The 19,988-nt window shown below is 38.4% G+C and overlaps 3 non-coding genes across 3 annotated transcripts; all 3 read left to right on the plus strand.

The window, feature by feature from the left end:
- Nucleotides 1-2,165: 2,165 nt before the first annotated feature.
- Nucleotides 2,166-2,237, plus strand: Trnac-gca (transfer RNA cysteine (anticodon GCA)). The gene has a single exon. It is a non-coding gene; the product is annotated as a tRNA-Cys (tRNA).
- A 931-nt stretch (nt 2,238-3,168) lies between these two features.
- Trnac-gca (transfer RNA cysteine (anticodon GCA)) lies at nt 3,169-3,240 on the plus strand. The gene has a single exon. It is a non-coding gene; the product is annotated as a tRNA-Cys (tRNA).
- Nucleotides 3,241-11,349: 8,109 nt separating this feature from the next.
- On the plus strand, nt 11,350-11,421 carry Trnac-gca (transfer RNA cysteine (anticodon GCA)). Its single transcript has one exon. It is a non-coding gene; the product is annotated as a tRNA-Cys (tRNA).
- The last annotated feature ends 8,567 nt before the right edge of the window (nt 11,422-19,988 follow it).

A 19,988-nucleotide genomic window follows, 5' to 3' on the forward strand; every position in this document is an offset into this window, starting at 1 on the left:
GGGAAATACTGGAGAATGATATCGGTCATAATATTGTTCTATTTTGTACACATATGAATATCTAAAAATCAATCCTAGCATTATATATATTTGCAATGCAAATAAAAAAGCAGTGGAGGGAATGACTAGACCCTTGGGAATGACAGTATTCCAAGAGAATAAGGAAATGTGTAGAGATATCAATAGAATGAGGCCCTGGCCTTGTGTAGAGGTGAGTATATTTTGCATGTTACTGATCCAGAGAGCAGACTGTGTCTGATGAAATCTCTTGGCCTAGTTCCTTGCTTAATCTTCTATCTGGCCTTTTGTTAAGATTTTTTCAGATCTTCCAATAGAGATGGAGATCTGAGCATTGGGACTCAAGTAGCCAGGTTCTGTGCCTGGTCCAATCCCTCCACCTGTACAGAGCTGAGGTTGTGGGGTCAGCCTGGTGTCCTGGCCTCTCTGGAAATGTGTCTCCCTTTCCACCCCAGGACTGGAACATGACAGGGGAAGAGAGCAGAGAGTGGAAATGCAAGACAAACCCCTAAGGGCGGCAATGGCAGAGGGTGAGAGGAGGTGGAGTCCTGATGGAAGGGATTAGTGGAGAAAACTCAGGAGAGAAGGAAAGAGCCAGCTTCCATCTCTGAACAGTGACTCTCCAAACTGTAGCCCCACACAGGTGCTGAGGAAAAGGAGGTGAGACGCTGGGCAGAAGATTTCTAGAAGTACTGGGATAGCTCTCTGGGGAAGGAGAGGTCCAGCTCAAGGTGAGAATGAGGTCTGCCTAAGTGAGGTCAGTCACTGCCCTCTAGTTCACTAGATGAAGAGCTATGAGAGTCCACCCCGGATCTCAGTGTTAATCAGGAAGGTCTGAACAGGGACCAGGGGATAACTCAGGGCAAAGCAAGTGTGTGCAAAGTAGGCAGCCCTTGGTTCAAGACATGGCCACCTGCTGGCCCCACTTTCATAGGGACCACATGTTTGCAGCCACTGTCCTGTTCATGCTCCAGGGACTGTGGGTCTCTAGACTCCCATTTCTCCACCTTTCAGTGAACTGGATCCTCTCTTCAGGCTCCTTCTGTCTGAGTATTGAGGGATTAAGAAAAGGCAGAATTAGCAGAGAGGAAGGAGAGACAAACAGGAGGTTCATCCCCTGCCCCAGAGTGTTTGGAGATTAGAAACTCTTCATCATCAACTGGGCTCCATTATGACTCCATCACCAAGCAGGTGATGTTTTTGTGGCATGACGAATTACTGTTGTGTTTTTTTTTTTTTTTTTTTCCAGGTCTACAGCATGAAAGGTCACTGTCATTGTCGGATCTCTGATAACTCATAAAATCTACAATTTCAGTGTAGGAAAGTTCAGAGGTGAAATATTTGATTATGAGAACTGTACCCCAGTTAGTGGTTTAATCCATTTGATGGATTAATAATCCGAACTGATAGTAACTCTAGGCATTGTGGTGTAGCAAAAATAAGAGGTCATTGGGATGTACCATTGTGGTTTTTATTCTGTCCCTGGTGCTTCACTCGTTCTCTCTGCTTTCTGGCTGCCATGAGCTAGCATCTTTCCTTCACCACGATCTTCTCTCATGATGTTCTGCCTCACCTTGGGCCCAGAACATTTCAGTCATATGATCACAGACTGAACCTATGAAACGGAGCCTTAAATCCACTTTTCTTCCTATAAGTTGTTCTTGTCAGAGATTTTGATCACAGGGATGAGGAGCTAACATAGGTGCAAATTAAATTAATACCTCTGAACCACATGTGAGTCAGAATCCCACAGGGAACTGCTAGAGGCACACAAGATCCCTAGATGCCCTTCTCAGAGGTTGGGTTAGGAGTTCTCTGGGAGAAATCAAGGATGTTTGCTTTTGCCATCCCAGGCCCCACCCTCACCTCTGAAGTTCAGTTGAGCAGCCAGCACTTGTGGTCTGGCTCCTCTATTGAGTGTGAAGAAAGTTCTAGCTTCAGACATCTAAGACTTTTTTGTTCTTGCCTCAGTCAAGTTCTAGGGAGGAAGGATGCTGGTTATCCCTACAGGTGTGTAGACAGGAAGGGGCATGGCCTAGTAGGAAGGAAGCATATGATGGTAGACACTAGGAAGACACATCTCCAGGTGGAGGATCCAGGGTGTGGCCATCGAGGGTTAGGGTGCTTATTACACACACACAGCTGCTGGGGGTATAGCTCAGGGGTAGAGCATTTGACTGCAGATCAAGAGGTCCTTGGTTCAAATCCAGGTGCCCTCTGCTAGAGTCTCTTTTACATGCCAAAGAGGAAAATTCCTAAAGCAGTAAGTGACAGGGAGTGACATAAAGTCCCATGTCATCTACTTAAGTCTTTTCCCCCTCAGTGTCACAGGCATGAACTTAGGTATATACACTTTGTGCTCTGGATTTTGCTCAGATCATATCTGTGTCATTCTCTAAACAAAGAGACAACAGAGGGCAGGTTGTGAGACTCCTCCACCTCATGGCTGGTCATCTGTGGCACAGGCTGTCCTGCAAGCAATGACCTTGAGGCTCCATCATTCCATGGCCACCCAGCCTTCTGAAGTCTGTGGTGTTGGGGAGCCCAGCTTTTCCTTAGGCAAATCCTCCTTGTCACTTCTCCAGGAAGGTCCACCTGATGACTGGGCTTGGGCTCCTTCCTCCCTGAAACCTCTGTGGAAATTTTTTTTTTCTGGGTTTTTCTTCTATTTGGACCAAGACTCTGAGGAACAAGGACTATATCTTCCCTGTCTTTCTGACCTCAACCTGGATGACAAGGTCCAGTACCTATCAAGCTCCATGATTGTTTGTTGAGGGAATGAGTGATGGAGTGAAATAATGATCCCCATCCTTGAGGTCTTAGTGTATGGAGCAGGCTATCCCTGGACTGTGTGTGAGGTTCACCGAAGACCAGGATCAGCAGCTCTTGTCTGATCACTGTGTGTGGACATAGGGAAATGCTGGATCAGGTGTGCTTTCCAGGTGCAAAGATGGTTCCCCCAACACAGTATGAGGAGGTAGGGGAGCTGAGGGTTACTAGTTAAGGTTGGGTTGAAAGAGGGTAGGGCAGACTTCAGTGGAGAAAGCTGTCTGATGCTAGAACATGCAGAGAAACCTACAATAGAAGTCACAGGTAGTCTGGGTGTGGTGCCCTGGATGAAAAGGTGCTAATGAGAGGTTCCCTGTAAGTGAGGGTATAGCTCAGGGGTAGAGCATTTGACTGCAGATCAAGAGGTCCCTGGTTCAAATCCAGGTGCCCCCTTATTTACCTGCTATTTTGGTAGCTACCTTAACCAGTATCTCTTAGGTGGGCATTGGGTGACATTGGGAGAAGTCTGTTACTTGGGTTTCTGTAAACCACTTTAGATCCTGCTGTTTAGAGATACATGATATGGGACCTCACTGATATCTGTTTTATGTAGGGTCTACCTACATCCTCCACCTCACTATCATCACCCAAGAGCCTCAAACCACCTTGTCTTGGAATTCCCCACATCATGAGTACAGTGCCCACACTGTAGGTCTCAGAAGTCACCTGGTGCTCTATTCTACCCTCCCCTGCCTCTGCTTCTCTTTCACACCTCCACACCCCATCTTCATCCCATGTTCACAGTCAAGGAGAAATGGTGTTTCATTTGGCCCAGAGTTGGCCACTGTGTGATGAACTGTTCTTCTGAATTCCCAGATCCCTAACTGGCAGGTTAGGATGGGGGTCAGGGTAAGGCCGTACTAATAGGAATAGGCACAACCAGGAGGTGAAGACCTGAAGGAGGTTGTGGATCTCAGGAGAGTTACTGTCTGGGTATAATCAGTACATACTGAATTTTATTGGTTTCAGCTTTGATTTTAATGATCTCTTGTGTTCTACTGGTTTGGGTGTTGGTTTGTTCTTATTTTTCTAGAGCCTTGGGATGTCATGTTAGATTATTTATTTGGTATCATTCTATCCTTTTAATGTATGTGCTCAATACTATGAACTTTCTTCTTAGATCTGCCTTCATAGTTTCTCAAAGATTTTGATACGTGATATCACTAATCTCATTTATCTTTAAGTATATATATATATATATATTTTTTTTAAATTTCTCCCCTGATTTCTTCGGCTATCCATTCATCATTCAAAAGTGCATTATTTATGTTTTTGTTTGTATCTCAGGGGTAGAGTTCTTACCTAGCATGTATGAGGCTTTGGGTTTATTCCTCAGTACCACATAAGTAAATAAAGGTATTTTGTCCACCTATAAAAAAAGAGTCACAAAAATGTATTATTTTTCTCTAGTTATTAAATTGGTTTGTATTTTATCTTATAATTAATTTCAAATTCTATGATCTAATGGAATGCAGGATATTATCTCTATTTTTTGTATTTGCTAAGATTTGATTTGTGGCCTAAAATATGGTCTATTTTAGAAAATGTTCCCTGTGCTGCTGAGAAGGAAGTGAATTAAATCATTGATGAATGAAATATTGTATGGATGTCTATTAAGTCCAAATTATTACTTGTGTTTTTTAGTTCTGTAGCATCTTTATTTAGTTTGTGTTTGAATGATCTATCAGGTGAGTTAAAGTCAACATGTATGATTATATTGTGGTCTATTTGATTCTTTTCAAATTTTTTTTCTTTTTAGTTAAACATGAGAGTAAAATCCATTTGATTATGTTGAGAAGTATTTGCAGTATATAGATACTTCATTGTATTTAGTTGTAAATATTTATGATCATTATCTCTAGTTTTATGATTGCCTAAGCATTGTGAAATGACCTTCTTTGTTTCTTCTGATTAATTTTTCCTCAAAGTGCACTTTATCTGATATGAGACAATTAACCCCTTCTCATTTATGAGATACAGATGAATGGTATGTTTTTTTATTTTTCCCATCCTTTCAACTTCAGTCTGTGAATGTCTTTGCCTATGAAGTGAGTTTCTTGCAGACAGCATATTGTTGGGTCTTGTTTCCAATCTGCCAACATATGTCTCTTGATTGAAGAGTTTAAACCATTTATACTCAATGTTATTATTGAGAGATGATGGTTTTTGTTTCCTATAATTTTGATTTATTTCTAGTGTTTAAATGGGATCAGTTTCTCCTTTGATTAAGTATTCTATTGTAATTCCTTCCTCTGCTTGTTTTCATTTTTATTTTTCATTTCTTCTTGGTGAAATATTATATTGAGTATGTTTTGTAGTACAAGCTCTCTAGTTATGAATTCTTTTAGCTTTTGTTTTTCATGAAGAGTTTTATTTCATCTTCTCTTCTGAAGCTTAATTTTGCGGAATATAGTATATTTGCTTGGCATCCATTTTCTGTCAGAGCATGGTATATATTATTCCAAGACCTCCTAGCTTTTAGAGTCTGGATTGAGAAATTAGTTGTGATGCAAACTGGTTTGCCTCTAAGTTTTATCAGGTCTTTTTCTCTAGAACCTTTAAAAATTCTATCCTTATTCTGTATGTTAGGAATTTTCCTAATAATATGTCTTGGGGTGGACCCATCATGATTCTGTATATTCAGAGTCCTATATGTCTCCTTTATTTGAATATCCATTTCATTTTTAAGGTGTGGATTTTTCTGATAGTATTTCATTAAAAAGATCATGCATTACTTCAGTTTATATTTCAGAGTCTTCATTTATCCCGATGAATCTTAAATTTGGTCTTTTAATCTTATCCTGTATTTTGTGAATATTCTATTAATAGTCTCTTAAAGTCATTTCTCTATGTTCAAATTTATTTTCAATACTTTGTCTTTGAGGCCTGAAAATGTATCTTCAAATAGGTCTAATCTATTGGTGATGCTTTCCAGTGAATTTTTAATTTGGTATATTAATTTCTTCATGTTGAAGATTTCTGATTGGTTCTTGTTCAGAATCTCTTTCTCTCTTTAATGAAGTGATCTTTCACTTCCTGTATTTTTCTCTGATTTTACTCCTTTACAATGCCTTTTATCTCATAGAACAGTTTAACTATATCCTTTCTAAATTCCTTCTCTGATGTTTCCTCAACTGTGGCACCAATGAAGTTTGTTGCTGAAGTTTTTGGCTTGTTTATGATGATTTGTTCCCTTGTTGTTTTTATATCACTTGTATGTGTACTCATCTATCAGTATTGTCCTGACTTCTTTCAAGTAAAGGAAATTTGTGATCTTGTTTTTATTAAGAGCCCTCTCAGTTCTGCTTTTCCATCCCTGTTTCCTTTGGTGTTGTGAGGAGATTGGGACAGCTGCCCAGCTCACTTCCAACATCTCCTTTCAGGCACCATCCACTCTCTACTGGAATTTCTTATCTGATGTCTCTTAGGAATCCTGTTACAATCACTTACACTTGAGCTAATCAATTGATAAAGAGAAAAGATTAGTATGGAATTTTCTGGTGCATGATATGTTGACCCCACACTTTGGGGCTGATGGTGAGGCAGCAAATCATGGCAGTGGGCTGTGGTTTAGCAATGCTGTTCACCCCATGTTCAGAAAGGCAAAGAGTGTGAGGAGGGGCCAGGGTTTCACTATTCATTCCAATGACACACTCTGAATGACCTGATGATGGCCCATTATGCCCACATACAAAAGCTCCACCATCTTTCAATAACATTTTGAACACAGGAACAGAACCTCCAGAGTGTACACTGGGGTGAAGGGTTTAATCTCTGAAACTTGTGCAACTCCTGTTGTGTCTCAGTTTCTGCATCTGTACAATGGGGAATGGTAATAATAGTACCACCTCTTTGTGCTTGTAAGAATTTAAAGTACTGAGAACAACACCATGTACTCTAATGTGTTTACAATTATCTCCAGAATCTACTCAGGTGAGGGAACAGAAAGTGACTCTTAACTCACTAGCTACTTTGGATAATTTCTGCTAAAGGAAAAGATTCTGGTCTTGTCTTATTGCATGTTGAATTATTATTTCAAGAGACACAAGATTCCAGGACCCATATCCTTGGAGAAGTTTATGAAACCAGACTCTGTTGTGGGAAGTTGCGTGATCCTCCATTCCACACAGTACAGGATCTATGCTCAGGTGCAGAATGGTTTCCTACAGGAAAAGGAATTCATGGAATACTACTATAATTTCTTATTTTCATCTCTTAGGAAGTGTGTTAGTCAGAATACTATGACTATACATATACATGGGGTAATCAACTGGTAAGGAGAAAAGGTTTACTTGGAGGTTCCAGTCCATGATATGTTGTCCCTGCTGCTTTGGACATCTGGTGAGGAAGCATATCATGGCAGGAGTGAGTGGTGAAGAAATGCCGCTTGCCTCAGGACAGAAGAGAGTAAAGAGGAGTTGGGATTCCACAATTCCCTCCAAGGACACACCAATGACCTGAAGATCTCCCATGTATAAAGGCTCCACCAACTCCCAAGAGTACCACCCCAGGGACCAAGCCATGAACACCTGATCCTTAGAAGACATTTAAGATCCAAACTACAACAGGAAATACTCCCAAAGAGCCCAATTTATGTAACAAAAACCCTAATGTTATGCAAAACTCAAGTCCTGTTTGACAGGAGGGAAATGGAATCCTGGCTGGTGGTAGCAGGGTTATGCCTGGACCTCCTCTGCTCCCCAACACCATGGTGAGTGGGGATGGGCAGGGTCATTGTTTTTGTGGAGATAGCTGAATCTCTGAGTGACCTGGGTGTTTTCCCTGTTTACAAATGGCCAGGGGCAATTCAGTCAGCAAGAAGAAATTCTGAGGAAGCTCCAGGTGTGGGGGCACTTGGCATGGCAGAGACTGGCATTTAGAATCTGTAGGGCATAGCAGGGAAGGGGAGAGGCAGAGGGTGAGGTGTGAGAGGGGAGGGAAGATGTCTTGTGGGGCCCTGTGTGCCTGCTCAGAGTCTCAGCTTTCAGGATGCATGTTAAAGGTTCCTTCATCTGGGCCTCCACAACACGAAAACACCTGGTACTGTGTCTCCAGTGTTCCAATTGTTTTGTGTTTGCATTTTTGTTGCTCTTCCTCCCATTTCCGTGGCCAAGTCTTTGCTGGTTGCTGCAGACATTCATAGTGTGTCAGTTTGTGGAAATGAGAGCCCACGTTCAAACACAACTGTTGGCCTCTTGGGGAGAGATGAGCCCCTGGGAAGCCATCCTAGCACTGCCATGTATCCCCTGCTGTGAGGTGCTGCCTGGCCACAGGCCCCAAACCAATGACACCATGTGAGCAAGGACTGAAACCTCCAAATCTATGAGTCCAAACAAACTTTTTTAATGAATTTGTGATCTCTGGTATTTCTCACCAGAAGAGAAAGTTGACTAACACAAAGATAAAGAGTAATTTTGTATTAATAAAAAGGTCAATTTATCTCTCAGGTATACTAATTCAAAATTTTTTTCACGTAATGACAGAACCTCAAAATACATTGAAGAAAAGTTAATAGAACTAAAAAAGAGAAATGGACAAATAGTCATTGCAACTCTTATGTGAGAGGTCCTCAAACCTCGTCTTGTGAATTGATATGGAAGATTTAAACAACCTGATTAACAGAAATGATGTAAATAAAATGTGTGGAATATTGCATTTAACTGCAGAATATGTTTCTTTTAAGAAATCATGACATACTAACTATTGAACTATAAAGCATGCTTAAGAATTACAAAGTATTAAAAATGTTAAGATTATGTTTTATGATCAAAATAAAATTGAGCTAGAATCAATAGCACCAAATAACTAAAAAATTCAACCAGATTTAGAAATGCTCTAGTATATGTAGAAAGTGAATGGCTTACTTCTAAATAACCCATAATAAATAGCCTCAATTCACCTACAACAATGTAAATGGAAAAGTGAAAAATAACAATGATTTCAAAAACCATTGAAATAGAATGGAAAAATAAAAAAAGGGTAAGGATGTCAATAGTAAAGATTAAATAATTAACACATCGATTAATGCAGTACAAAATGGTTAGGCTCAATGAAGCTAAACTTGTCCTTCGAAATAAATAATAGAAATGATAATTCAGATAAGGTTAACAAAGGATAAAAGAAAACACCGATAGCCTAAATCAGGAACATTAAAAGGTTACATTATTAAGGTTTCCAAAGCACTAAAAAGGTTGTAAAATGATATTTTGAACAAATTTTGCCAATAAAACATAATATAAGATGGCACAGAAAATTTTCTAGAAAAATACAACATGCACAAGCAGAGATGATTGATGGTTCAGATACTTTCTCCCTTGTCACTAATCCACTCTGGTTAGTTTAGCAGGACTAATCTGGCTCAATGGAAACTACTACACTTGAGCTGATTGGGTCCTAGTATATGCACTTCCTGAGCAGGTGAGGGCAAAGATCCACGCTTTCCTAACTACCAATAAAGACTTTTTAAGACCAGAGTGCTTCCACTGTAAGGTGGTCCCTCCCTCGTTCCTGTAAGAACATGACGTGTTATCTACAGATTTGCTAGGCTGTGTCCAACTATGTCCAGCCCAAGAATATGATTGCTTGGAATATAGGGAGATCCATGAAATTATCTCATAATGAACTGTTTGCAACAGCTCCTTAATAAGTGCTATTTACACTTACGCCTTGATCTTTGTTACCATTCTCTGGCTTAGGTTTACCAAAATCAACACAAGAAGAAGTAGAAATCACCAATAATCCTATCACTATGGAAGAAGCTGAATTCATGATTAAAATTTTTTGTCATAAAAAGAAATAAGAATGGGGCTGGAGTTCTCCTAGCACATGTGAGCCAATGGGTTCAATCCTCAGCACTCATAAAAATAAATAAAATAAAGTCAAAAAAGGAACAGGCCTTAAAACGTAAGAAAAACCCTCCACACACATATTTCAACGCTTGTTTGATTAAACATTTCAGAAAGACATAATGTGAGTTTCACACAAACACTTCTTAGAATAAAAACTAAAAAAAGTCAACTTCACCACTCATATTTTTGTAACCAATTAAATAAACTATAAAAAAGCAAAGCTTGTGTAAGAACAGAAAACAACAGGCCAGCCTCACACATTAACATAGATACTTAAAACCATAAACAAATGTTTCCATAAATCAAATTCAGTATTATATAAAAATAACATGTGTGTACCTTTTCCCCTACATCCTTGACAACATTTACTGTTGTTTATATTCTTGATAAATGCCATTCTGATTGGAGGGAGATGAAATCTTAGAGTAGTTTTGATTTGCATTTCTCTAATTGCTAGAGGTGTTGAATCTTTGTTCATGTATTTGTTGATCATGTATTTGTTTATCGGTGAAGTGTTGGTTCAGTTCTTTAACCCATTTATTAACTAGGTTATTTGGTTTTTTGGTGTTAAGTTTTTTGAGTTTTTTATATATCCTGGAGATTACTGCTTTATCTGAGGTGCATGTGGTAAAGATTTTCTCCCAATCTGTAGGATCTCTCTTTACATTATTACAATCAGAAAAATGAGAAATTACAAGTCATTTATGTATGACCTATCAAAATATATAAATGCATTCTACTCCCATGTACAACTAATTAGAAGAAGCAAAAATTAATAAAAAGCATGTAATAACTAAATTAATTTTATTCCTATGTGCATACATGTAAAAATCCACCACGTCATGCATAAAGCTTTATACATTCACTCTATAAGCTATATTTCCATAATAGTAAATAAACTGAGAACATGTGAATTACATTTTCACTTCCGACATGTGTCATTCGACTCATTCACAATATCCTTTGTTCACTTTGGTAGTCTCTGCTCCTCAGTTCAGCCTCTAACCCCTCTTACAGAAGATCCTTTGGTTCATCCCATCATTTCACATGGAGTCTCTGCAGGTTGAGTTCGGCTTCTTCTTTCCCGTTCCTCAATGAATGGAGCTGGCTCCTTGTTAGCCTCTCTGTTCATCAAACAGTACGTAGAACTTGGTATGTGCCAGTGCTGTTTACTCCTTACTCCTGTGTTTGACTTATTCTAAAAAGACCCCCATAATTTCAACTTCCTCTTTAGTACACACCAGGATAAACATTTTTACCACAACCAGCAAATGCTGAGGCTTTACTATGGGTGGTTCTTAACCCCAAATATGAATTAAATCACTTGAAGTGTCTACAAAAGTGCCATTTCCCAGGCCCCACCCAGACCAATTAAATCAGAACATCTTACAGGGAGACGCTTGTCTCTTCTCTTCCTCTTTTTTACACCATGGAAGGAAGACATGATTCTAAGATGGGGACAACATTTTGGATCATGGATCGTGGGGGTTTTGGAATGAAGCCATGCAGGATAGAAGAACCAGAAGATGGTGTGTGGCCTCGTAGGAAGGATGTACATGATGGCAGAGTGCTAGTCAGTGCACATCTGAAGGTGGAGAAATCCAGGGTGTGATCATCCATGTTTAAGGTGCTGATTACACACTCATAAGCAGCAGGGGGTATAGCTCAGGGGTAGAGCATTTGACTGCAGATCAAGAGGTCCCTGGTTCAAATCCAGGTGCCCCCTTGCTAGAGTCTCTTTTCCATGCCAAAGAGGAAAATTCCTGAGTAGCAAATGAGTCAATATGACCCAGGTCATCCATATTGACCCTAAACCTGTAGCCATGTCCTAGGCAGGAAGTGCAGTGTGTTTATTGTACTCTGGATTCTGGTCAGGTGACACCTCTGTTGTCCTCTGTAGGAGACAGCAAAGGGCTGGATGTGAGGCTCCTCCAGGTCACATGAGGTCATGCTCTGGCACAGGCTGTGCTATAAGGCGATGACAATGACACGCCCTCATTGCATGAATATTCAGCCTTCTAAGTGATCTGTAGGGATGAGCAACTCAGCTATTTCCTTAGTTGAAAGTCCCCTATGTAAGCTCTGCAGGTGGTTTCTCCTAACTGCTGGGCAGGGGCTCCTTACTCCTGGCTCTCTCAGGACTCTGCTTAGTGTCCTGTTGCTTCTGTGGAAATATTATGGAAATAATATAATATTGTCATGAAGATCAAGGACAATGCCTTCTTTTTCTCTGTGGCTTCAAGAGGGTCCAGCACCTAAGAGGCTCCATGATCATTTGCTGAGGGAAGGAGCAATGCAGTGAAATAATGATCCCCTTCCTTGAGGCCTTGGTAAATGGAGGAGGCTCTCCCTGGGCTTGGTGCAAGGTCCATTAAAGATCAGTATACCAGTCTCATCACCAAGTGTGGACTTGGGGGAAACACTGGAGTCAGCTGTTATTTCAAGATGTACATGTGGTACCTCCAGCACACTCTGAGAGAGGAGGTTGAGGGGGACTCATTAAAGTTGAAGATAAAATATGTGAAGTCACATTTCAATGGAGAAAACTGACGCTTTATATATTTTTGCCAAATTTCAGAATTATTTGTTTTACATAACTCCTGCCAATACCATTGATGCTGTTATAGCTCTTAGTATTCTGGATGGTGTTACTGTTTACTTTGATGCCAGATCTAGATCATGGGTATTTATTATGTCCACTCTTGGCAATTGCTGCCACCACCATTATTTTTAAAAATAATTGGTGTTATAGATTCCATAGACACTGGGCACAAATTTTAATGCTGTATATTGTTTGCTTCTGTTGCTATTGTTTTTTTCCCCTTTTCTATGAGGTCTTGGAATTCTACTGGCACACTACAAGTTCACACAGTAGAGATTCTCCTGCTGAGCTAAACACAGCCAGGAGGCAACAATCCTTGTTTCCCAAATAAAATAACTATGCTCAAACTTCAATGATACTTTAAAATAAAAATAAAAGAGACAAAACCTTCAAACTACTGACTAGTCCTCAAATCTATGGGGCATCACAACCACCACTCATAGCCATCCACTCTTTCAACAAAAACAGAGAATTAACACAATGTCTTTGGAAACCATACCTATGAGAAAGTCTAATAAAGTAGACCAGGCTGATATCAGAATCTGAGAGCTGGAAAACAAAGTGGTCAGCCTTGAACATTCAAATCATATCAAAGAAAATAAGGTACAAAAGCAGTATCAGAATAAGAAATTGGGGCAACATTAAAATTTCAAAATTAAAAGCATTGGAATTGAAGAGGACTGTGAGATGCAGGCTAATGGCATGGATAGTATTTCTTCAGAGAAATTATAGAAAATTTCCCAAACTTAAGAAGGAGATTGACATCGAGATACAGGAGACATTCAGAACCCCATATAGATAAGACCCAAAAAGATCCTCTCCATGATGCATTATAATGAAAAAGATTAACTAACAGAAGGAGAATAGAATTTTAAAAGACGTAAGAGAGTAAGTTCAGGTCATTTTGGGGAGCCACCAATCAGAATTACTTCTGTTTTCTCAGTACAAACTATAAAATCAGGAAGGCTTGGAATAATGTGTTCCAAACCCTACAAGAAAATAGTTGTCAACCAAATAACAGTGAAGCAAGATCACTATATGCAGCAAAGCTATCCTTCAGAATTGAAGCAGAAATAACAACCTTTCAGGATAGGCAGAAACTAAAAGAATTGTAAGCCAGTATTACAGAAAAATTTTAAGGAAATACTGCATACAGAAGACATAAAATACAAACCCCAGAGCTCAGAAATGGAAAAAATCTCATTAGAAGAGTAGTTTAACAAATGAGAACAAGAACAAAATTAAACATTAGAAATAAATAAAACTGGCATGAGTAAAAACCATCTCTGTATAATAAATTGGAATGTAAATGGTCTCAACTCTGCAATTATAAAACATGGACTGGAACAATGGGTTAAAAAACAAGATTCACATCTTTGACAACATTTACTATTGCTTGTATTCTTGATATTGCCATTCTCATTGGAGGGAGATGAAATCTTAGAGTAGTTCTGATTTGCATTTCTCTAATTCCTCAGAACACTTGGAATGGAACCACCATTTGTCTCAGTTATCCCACTCCTAGGTTTATACCCAAAGGACTTAAAATGAACATACTACAGTGACACAGTCCCATCAATGTTTATAGCAGCTCAATTCACAATATCTAAACTATGGAACCAACCTAGATGCCCTTCAACAGATGAATGGATAGAAAAATCTGATATAATATACACAAACACACACACACACACACACACACACACACACACACAAACACAGTGGAATATTACTCAGCTTTAAGAAGAATGAATTTCTGGCATTTGCTGGTAAATGGATAGAGTTAGAGAATATCATACTAAGTGAAATAATCCAAACCCAAAAAACGAAAGGCTGAATGTTTTCTCTGATATAAGGAAGCTAATTCACTATAAGCAGTGGGGATAGGGAAGAATAGTTACTTTATATTATGTAGAGGGGAGTAAAGGGAGGGGAAGGGGTATGGGGGAAGGAAGGATAGTAGAGTGAAGCAGACAGTATTACCTCATGTGTATGTATGACTGCATGACCCATGTGATCCTGCAATATGTATGTATAATCAGAAAAATGGGAGATCACATTCCATTTATGTATGATGTATCAAAATGTATAAATGCATTCTACTGTCAGGTACAATGAATTAGAAGAAATAAAATAAATAAATAAATAAAACCAAGACCCAACTATATGTTGTTGGAAAGAGACTCAACTTACAGGCAAAGATAGCCAGAGGTTAAAAGTGAAAGGATGGTTTTTGATACTCAATGCAAATGGAGTTCCTGAACAAGCCTCAGCACCAACTCTCATGTCAGACTCAGAATACCTAAGCAATTGTAAGGCAAATAAGCAATACCACAGGCATCACAATACCTGCTTTACAACTGCACTACATAGATTTAGTAACAAAGACTGTAAGGCAAAGAAATAGACCTAAGGTACAGAATAGATAGATGGAGGCAAATCTACATAGATACAGTCATATGATCCTTGACAAAGGTACAAAAACACATTGGAGAAAATAAAACCTTTTCAACAAATGGTTCTGGTTAAAATGGTAATCCATATGGATAAGAATAAGACTAGATCCTTATCTCCCACCCTGCATCAAAGTGATCTCAAAATGAATCAAAGACCTAGAAATTAAATGAGAAACTATGAAACTCCTAGAGGAAAACAGGGGCAATACTTCACTACATAGGTGCAGACAACAACTTTCTGAATAGGACTTCTAAAGCTCAGGAAATAATACCAAGAACTAATAAAACAAATGGCATTTAATTAAACAGCTTCTGCACAACAAAGGAAATGAATAAGCATGTGGAGAAAGAGCTTACAGAATGGGAGAAAATCTTTGCTAGCTACTCTCCTGAAGAAAAGGAAAGGAGGAGAGCTGGCCACAGGCAATGTTCATCCATCCTCATCCACAATTTGGACCACCTAAGTGGAGACGATTCTTTCATTTTTTGTTAAGAACCTTCTCCTCTCTCCCTCTGTCTTTATATCGTTTTCTCTGACTGTCTCTCTTCTTCTCCTTTCAGAGTTCTTGCTGAGTTGCTGTGCTGAGTGGTTCATGGAGATCCACCTATGTACACATATATTTGTTTCTTTTTTCTTCTTTTTACCATTTTAAACATTATTGTTAAACAACGACGTAAATCAGCAAAGAGAGGAACTACCCTAAAGGAACAGCCAAATAAAGGAGAAACGAAGCCGTGTCAACAAAACAAAAATGAGTCAAATGACTGGGAATACAAATCATATCTCAATAATAACCCTAAATGTTAATGGCCTAAACTCATCAATCAAAAGACACAGACTGGCAGATTAGATTAAAAAGAAAGATCCAACAATTGCTTCCTGCAAGAGACTAACCTCACAGAAAGAGATACCCACAGACTAAAGGTAAAAGATGGGAACAAACATACCATGCACATAGACACAGCAAAAAAGTCAGAGTATCCATCCTCATATCAGATAATGTGGACTTCAAGCCAAAGTTAGTCAGAAGAGATAAAGAAGGACATTACATACAGCTTAAGGGAAGTATAAATCAGCAAGACATAACTATCATAAATATCTATGCCCCGAACATTGGCTCATCCATGTACATCAAACAAATCCTTCTCAATCTCAGAAACCAAATAGACCACAACACATTAATACTAGGTGATTTTTAACGCAACTCTCTCACCACTGGACAGATCCTCCAAACAAAAATTGAACAAAGAAACCTAGATCTCAATAACACAATCAATAATTTACACTTAACAGACATATATAGAATATACCATCCAATGAAGAGTGAATACACTTTCTTCTTAGCAGCACATGGACCCTTCTCTAAAATAGAGCATATTTTATGCCACAAAGCTAATGTTAGCAAATACAAGAAGATAGAGATACTACCTTGTATTCTATTAGATCATAATGGATTGAATTAGAAATAAATGAAAGAGTGAAAAACAGAAACTACTCCAACACCTGGAGATTAAATAATATGCTATTGTATGATGAATGGATAACAGATGACATCAGGAGGGAAATTAGAAAATTCTTAGAGGTAAATGACAACAAAGATACATCATATCAAAATCTCTGGGACACTATGAAAGCAGTACTTAGAGGAAATTTTATTTCATGGAGTGCATTCAATAAAAGAAGAAAAAAAATCAACAAATAAACAACCTAACACTACAGCTCAAAGCCCTAGAAAAAGAAGAACAGAGCAACACCAAAAGTAGTAGAAGACAGGAAATAGTTAAAATCAGAGCTGAAATCAATGAAATTGAAACAAAAGAAACAATACAAAAAATTGACAAAATAAATAGTTGGCTCTTTGAAAAAATAAACAAAATTGATAAACCCTTAGCCACACTAACAAAGAGGGAGAGAGAAAACTCAAATTACTAAAATTCGGAACAAACAAGGAAATATCACAACAGACATGAGTGAAATACAAAACATAATTAGAAGCTATTTTGAAAATCTATACTCCAACAAAATAGAAAATTTCAAAGACATCAACAGGTTTCTAGAGACATATGAATAACCTAAACTGAACCAGGAGGACATACACAATTTAAATAGATCAATTTCAAGTAATGAGATAGAAGAAGTCATCAAAAACCTACCAACAAAGAAAAGTCTGGGACCAGATGGGTTCTCAGCCAAGTTCTACAAAACCTTTAAAGAAGAGCTCATTCCAATACTTCTCAAAGTATTTCATGAAATAGAAGAGGAGGGAACCCCCCCCAAACTCATTCTATGAAGTCAATATCACTCTGATACCTAAACCAGACAGAGACACATCGAGGAAAGAAAATTTCAGACCAATATCCTTAATGAACATTGATGAAAAATTCTCAACAAAATTTTAGCAAATCACATACAAAAATATATTAAAAAGATAGCGCACCACGATCAAGTGGGTTTTATCCCAGGGATGCAAGGTTGGTTCAACATTCGGAAATCAATAAATGTAATTCACCATATCAACAGACTTAAAGTCAAGAATCACATGATTATTGCGATAGATGCGGAAAAAGCATTTGATAAAATATACCATCCCTTCATACTCAAAACATTAGAAATAATAGGGATAGTGGGAACATTCCTTAACATTGTAAAGGCCATCTATGCTAAGCCCATGGCCAATATCATTCTAAATGGTGTAAAACTGAAAGCATTCCCCCTAAAAACTGGAACAAGGCAGGGATGCCCTCTTTCACCACTTCTATTCAACATTGTACTCGAAACTCTAGCCAGAGCAATTGACAGACCAAGGAAATTAAAGGGATACGAATTGGAAAAGAAGAACTCAAACTATCCCTGTTCGCTGATGACATGATTATATATTTAGAGGAACTGGAAAATTCCACCAGAAAACTTTTAGAACTCATAAGTGAATTCAGTAAAGTAGCAGGATATAAGATTAATGCTCATAAATCTAATGCATTTTTATACATAAGTGATGAATCTTCAGAAAGAGAAGTTAGGAAAACTCCCCCATTCACAATAGCTTCGAAAAAAATAAAATACTTGGGAATCAATCTCACAAAAGAGGTGAAAAACCTCTATAATGAGAACTACAGAACACTAAAGAAAGAAATTTAAAAAACCTTAGAAGATGGAAAGATCTCCCATGTTCTTGGATAGACAGAGTTAATATTGTCAAAATGGCCATACTACCAAAAGTGCTATACAGATTCAATGCAATTCCAATTAAAATCCCAATGATGTACCTTACAGAAATAGAGCAAGCAATCATGAAATTCATCTGGAAGAATAAAAAACCCAGAATAGCTAAAGCAATCCTTGGCAGAAAGAGTGAAGCAGAGGGTATCACAATACCAGATCTTCAACTCTACTACAAAGCAATAGTAACAAAAACGGCATGGTATTGGTACCAAAATAGAAAGGTGGATCAATGGTACAGAATAGAGGACACGGACACAAACCCAAATAAATACAATTTTCTCATACTAGACAAAGGGGCCAAAAATATGCAATGGAGAAAAGATAGCCTCTTCAACAAATGGTGCTGGGAGAATTGGAAATCCATATGCAACAGAATGAAACTAAACCATATCTCTCACCATGCACGAAACTAAACTCAAAATGGATTAAGGACCTCGGAATCAGACCAGAGACCTTGCATCTTATAGAAGAAAAAGTAGGTCCAGAGCTTCAACATGTCGGCTTAGGACCAGACTTCCTCAACAGGACTCCCATAGCACAAGGAAAAAAAGGAAGAATCAATAACTGGGATAGATTCAAACTAAAAAGCTTTCTCTCAGCAAAGGAAACTATTAGCAATGTGAACAGAGAGCCTACAGAGTGGGGGAAAATCTTTGCCTCTCATACTTCAGATAGAGCACTAATCTCCAGAATCTATAAAGAACTCAAAAAACTCTACACCAAGAATGCAAATAAGCCAATCAACAAATGGGCTAAGGAAATGAACAGACACTTCACAGAAGATCTACAAGCAATCAACATACATATGAAAAAATGTTCAACATCTCTAGTAATAAGAAAAATGCAAATCAAAACCACCCTAAGATTCCATCTCACCCCAATTAGAATGGCAATTATCAAGAATACAAGCAACAACAGGTGTTGGCGAGGATGTGGGAAAAAGGTATACTCATACATTGCTGGTGGGGCTGCAAATTAGTGCAGCCACTCTGGAAAGCAGTGTGGAGACTCCTTAGAAAACTTGGAATGGAACCACCATTTGACCCAGCTATCCCACTCCTCGGCCTATACCCAAAGGACTTAAAATCAGCATACTACAGTGATGCAGCCACATCAATGTTCATAGCTGCTCAATTCACAATAGCCAGATTGTGGAACCAACCTAGATGTCCTTCAATTGATGAATGGATAAAGAAATTGTGGTATATATATATATGATGGAATATTACTTAGCCATAAAGAATGATAAAATTATGGCATTTGCAGGCAAATGGATGAAATTGGAGAATATCATACTAAGTGAGATAAACCAATCTCGAGAAACCAAAGGATGAATGATCTTGCTGATAAGTGGATGATGACACATAATGGGGGGTGGGGGGGCAAGAATAGAGGAAGGAGGGACTTTAGAGAGGGAAAAGAGGGGTGGGAAGGGTGGGGGGGAAGGAAAAAAATAACAGAATGAATCAAAACTATTACCCTATGTAAATGTATGATTACACAAACAGTATGCCTTTACTTCATGTACAAACAGAGAAACAAGATGTATCCCATTTGTTTACAATAAAAATAAATTTTTTAAAAAAGTTATTGTTTCTGCCTAGTCTTATTTTTGAGGGTGAGGGTTTTTGTTTTGGTTTCTCTTGTTTCTCTTTCTCTCCTTTCTTCTCCCTCTAAGAGTCAAATTATCTGGTCCTCTCTCTATTTTTATTAACTTTATTTTCTCCTCCTTCTCTGCAGTCATGACTTGTTACATCTCTTCTGTTTTCTCTTTGTTCACATTTTGAATGTTCTAAGCTTTCTCTTACCTTCCTAGCATACCTGCTTTTCTCCTAATGACCTGTATTTTTACCATCTTTTAGAACTGTTTAGTTCCCTGTCCCAGCATTCATGCTTTGGCAGTTACTAGTACTGTGGGGGGTGTAGTTGACACTGCTGTGTACTTGATGCCAGACCTAGTTCATGGGTATTTATTGCTTTTGCTGTTGACAATTACTGACAACATTCCTGTTTTT

This window comes from Sciurus carolinensis, chromosome 8 (assembly GCF_902686445.1).
Source record: "Sciurus carolinensis chromosome 8, mSciCar1.2, whole genome shotgun sequence".
In the NCBI taxonomy this organism is placed as follows: domain Eukaryota; kingdom Metazoa; phylum Chordata; class Mammalia; order Rodentia; family Sciuridae; genus Sciurus; species Sciurus carolinensis.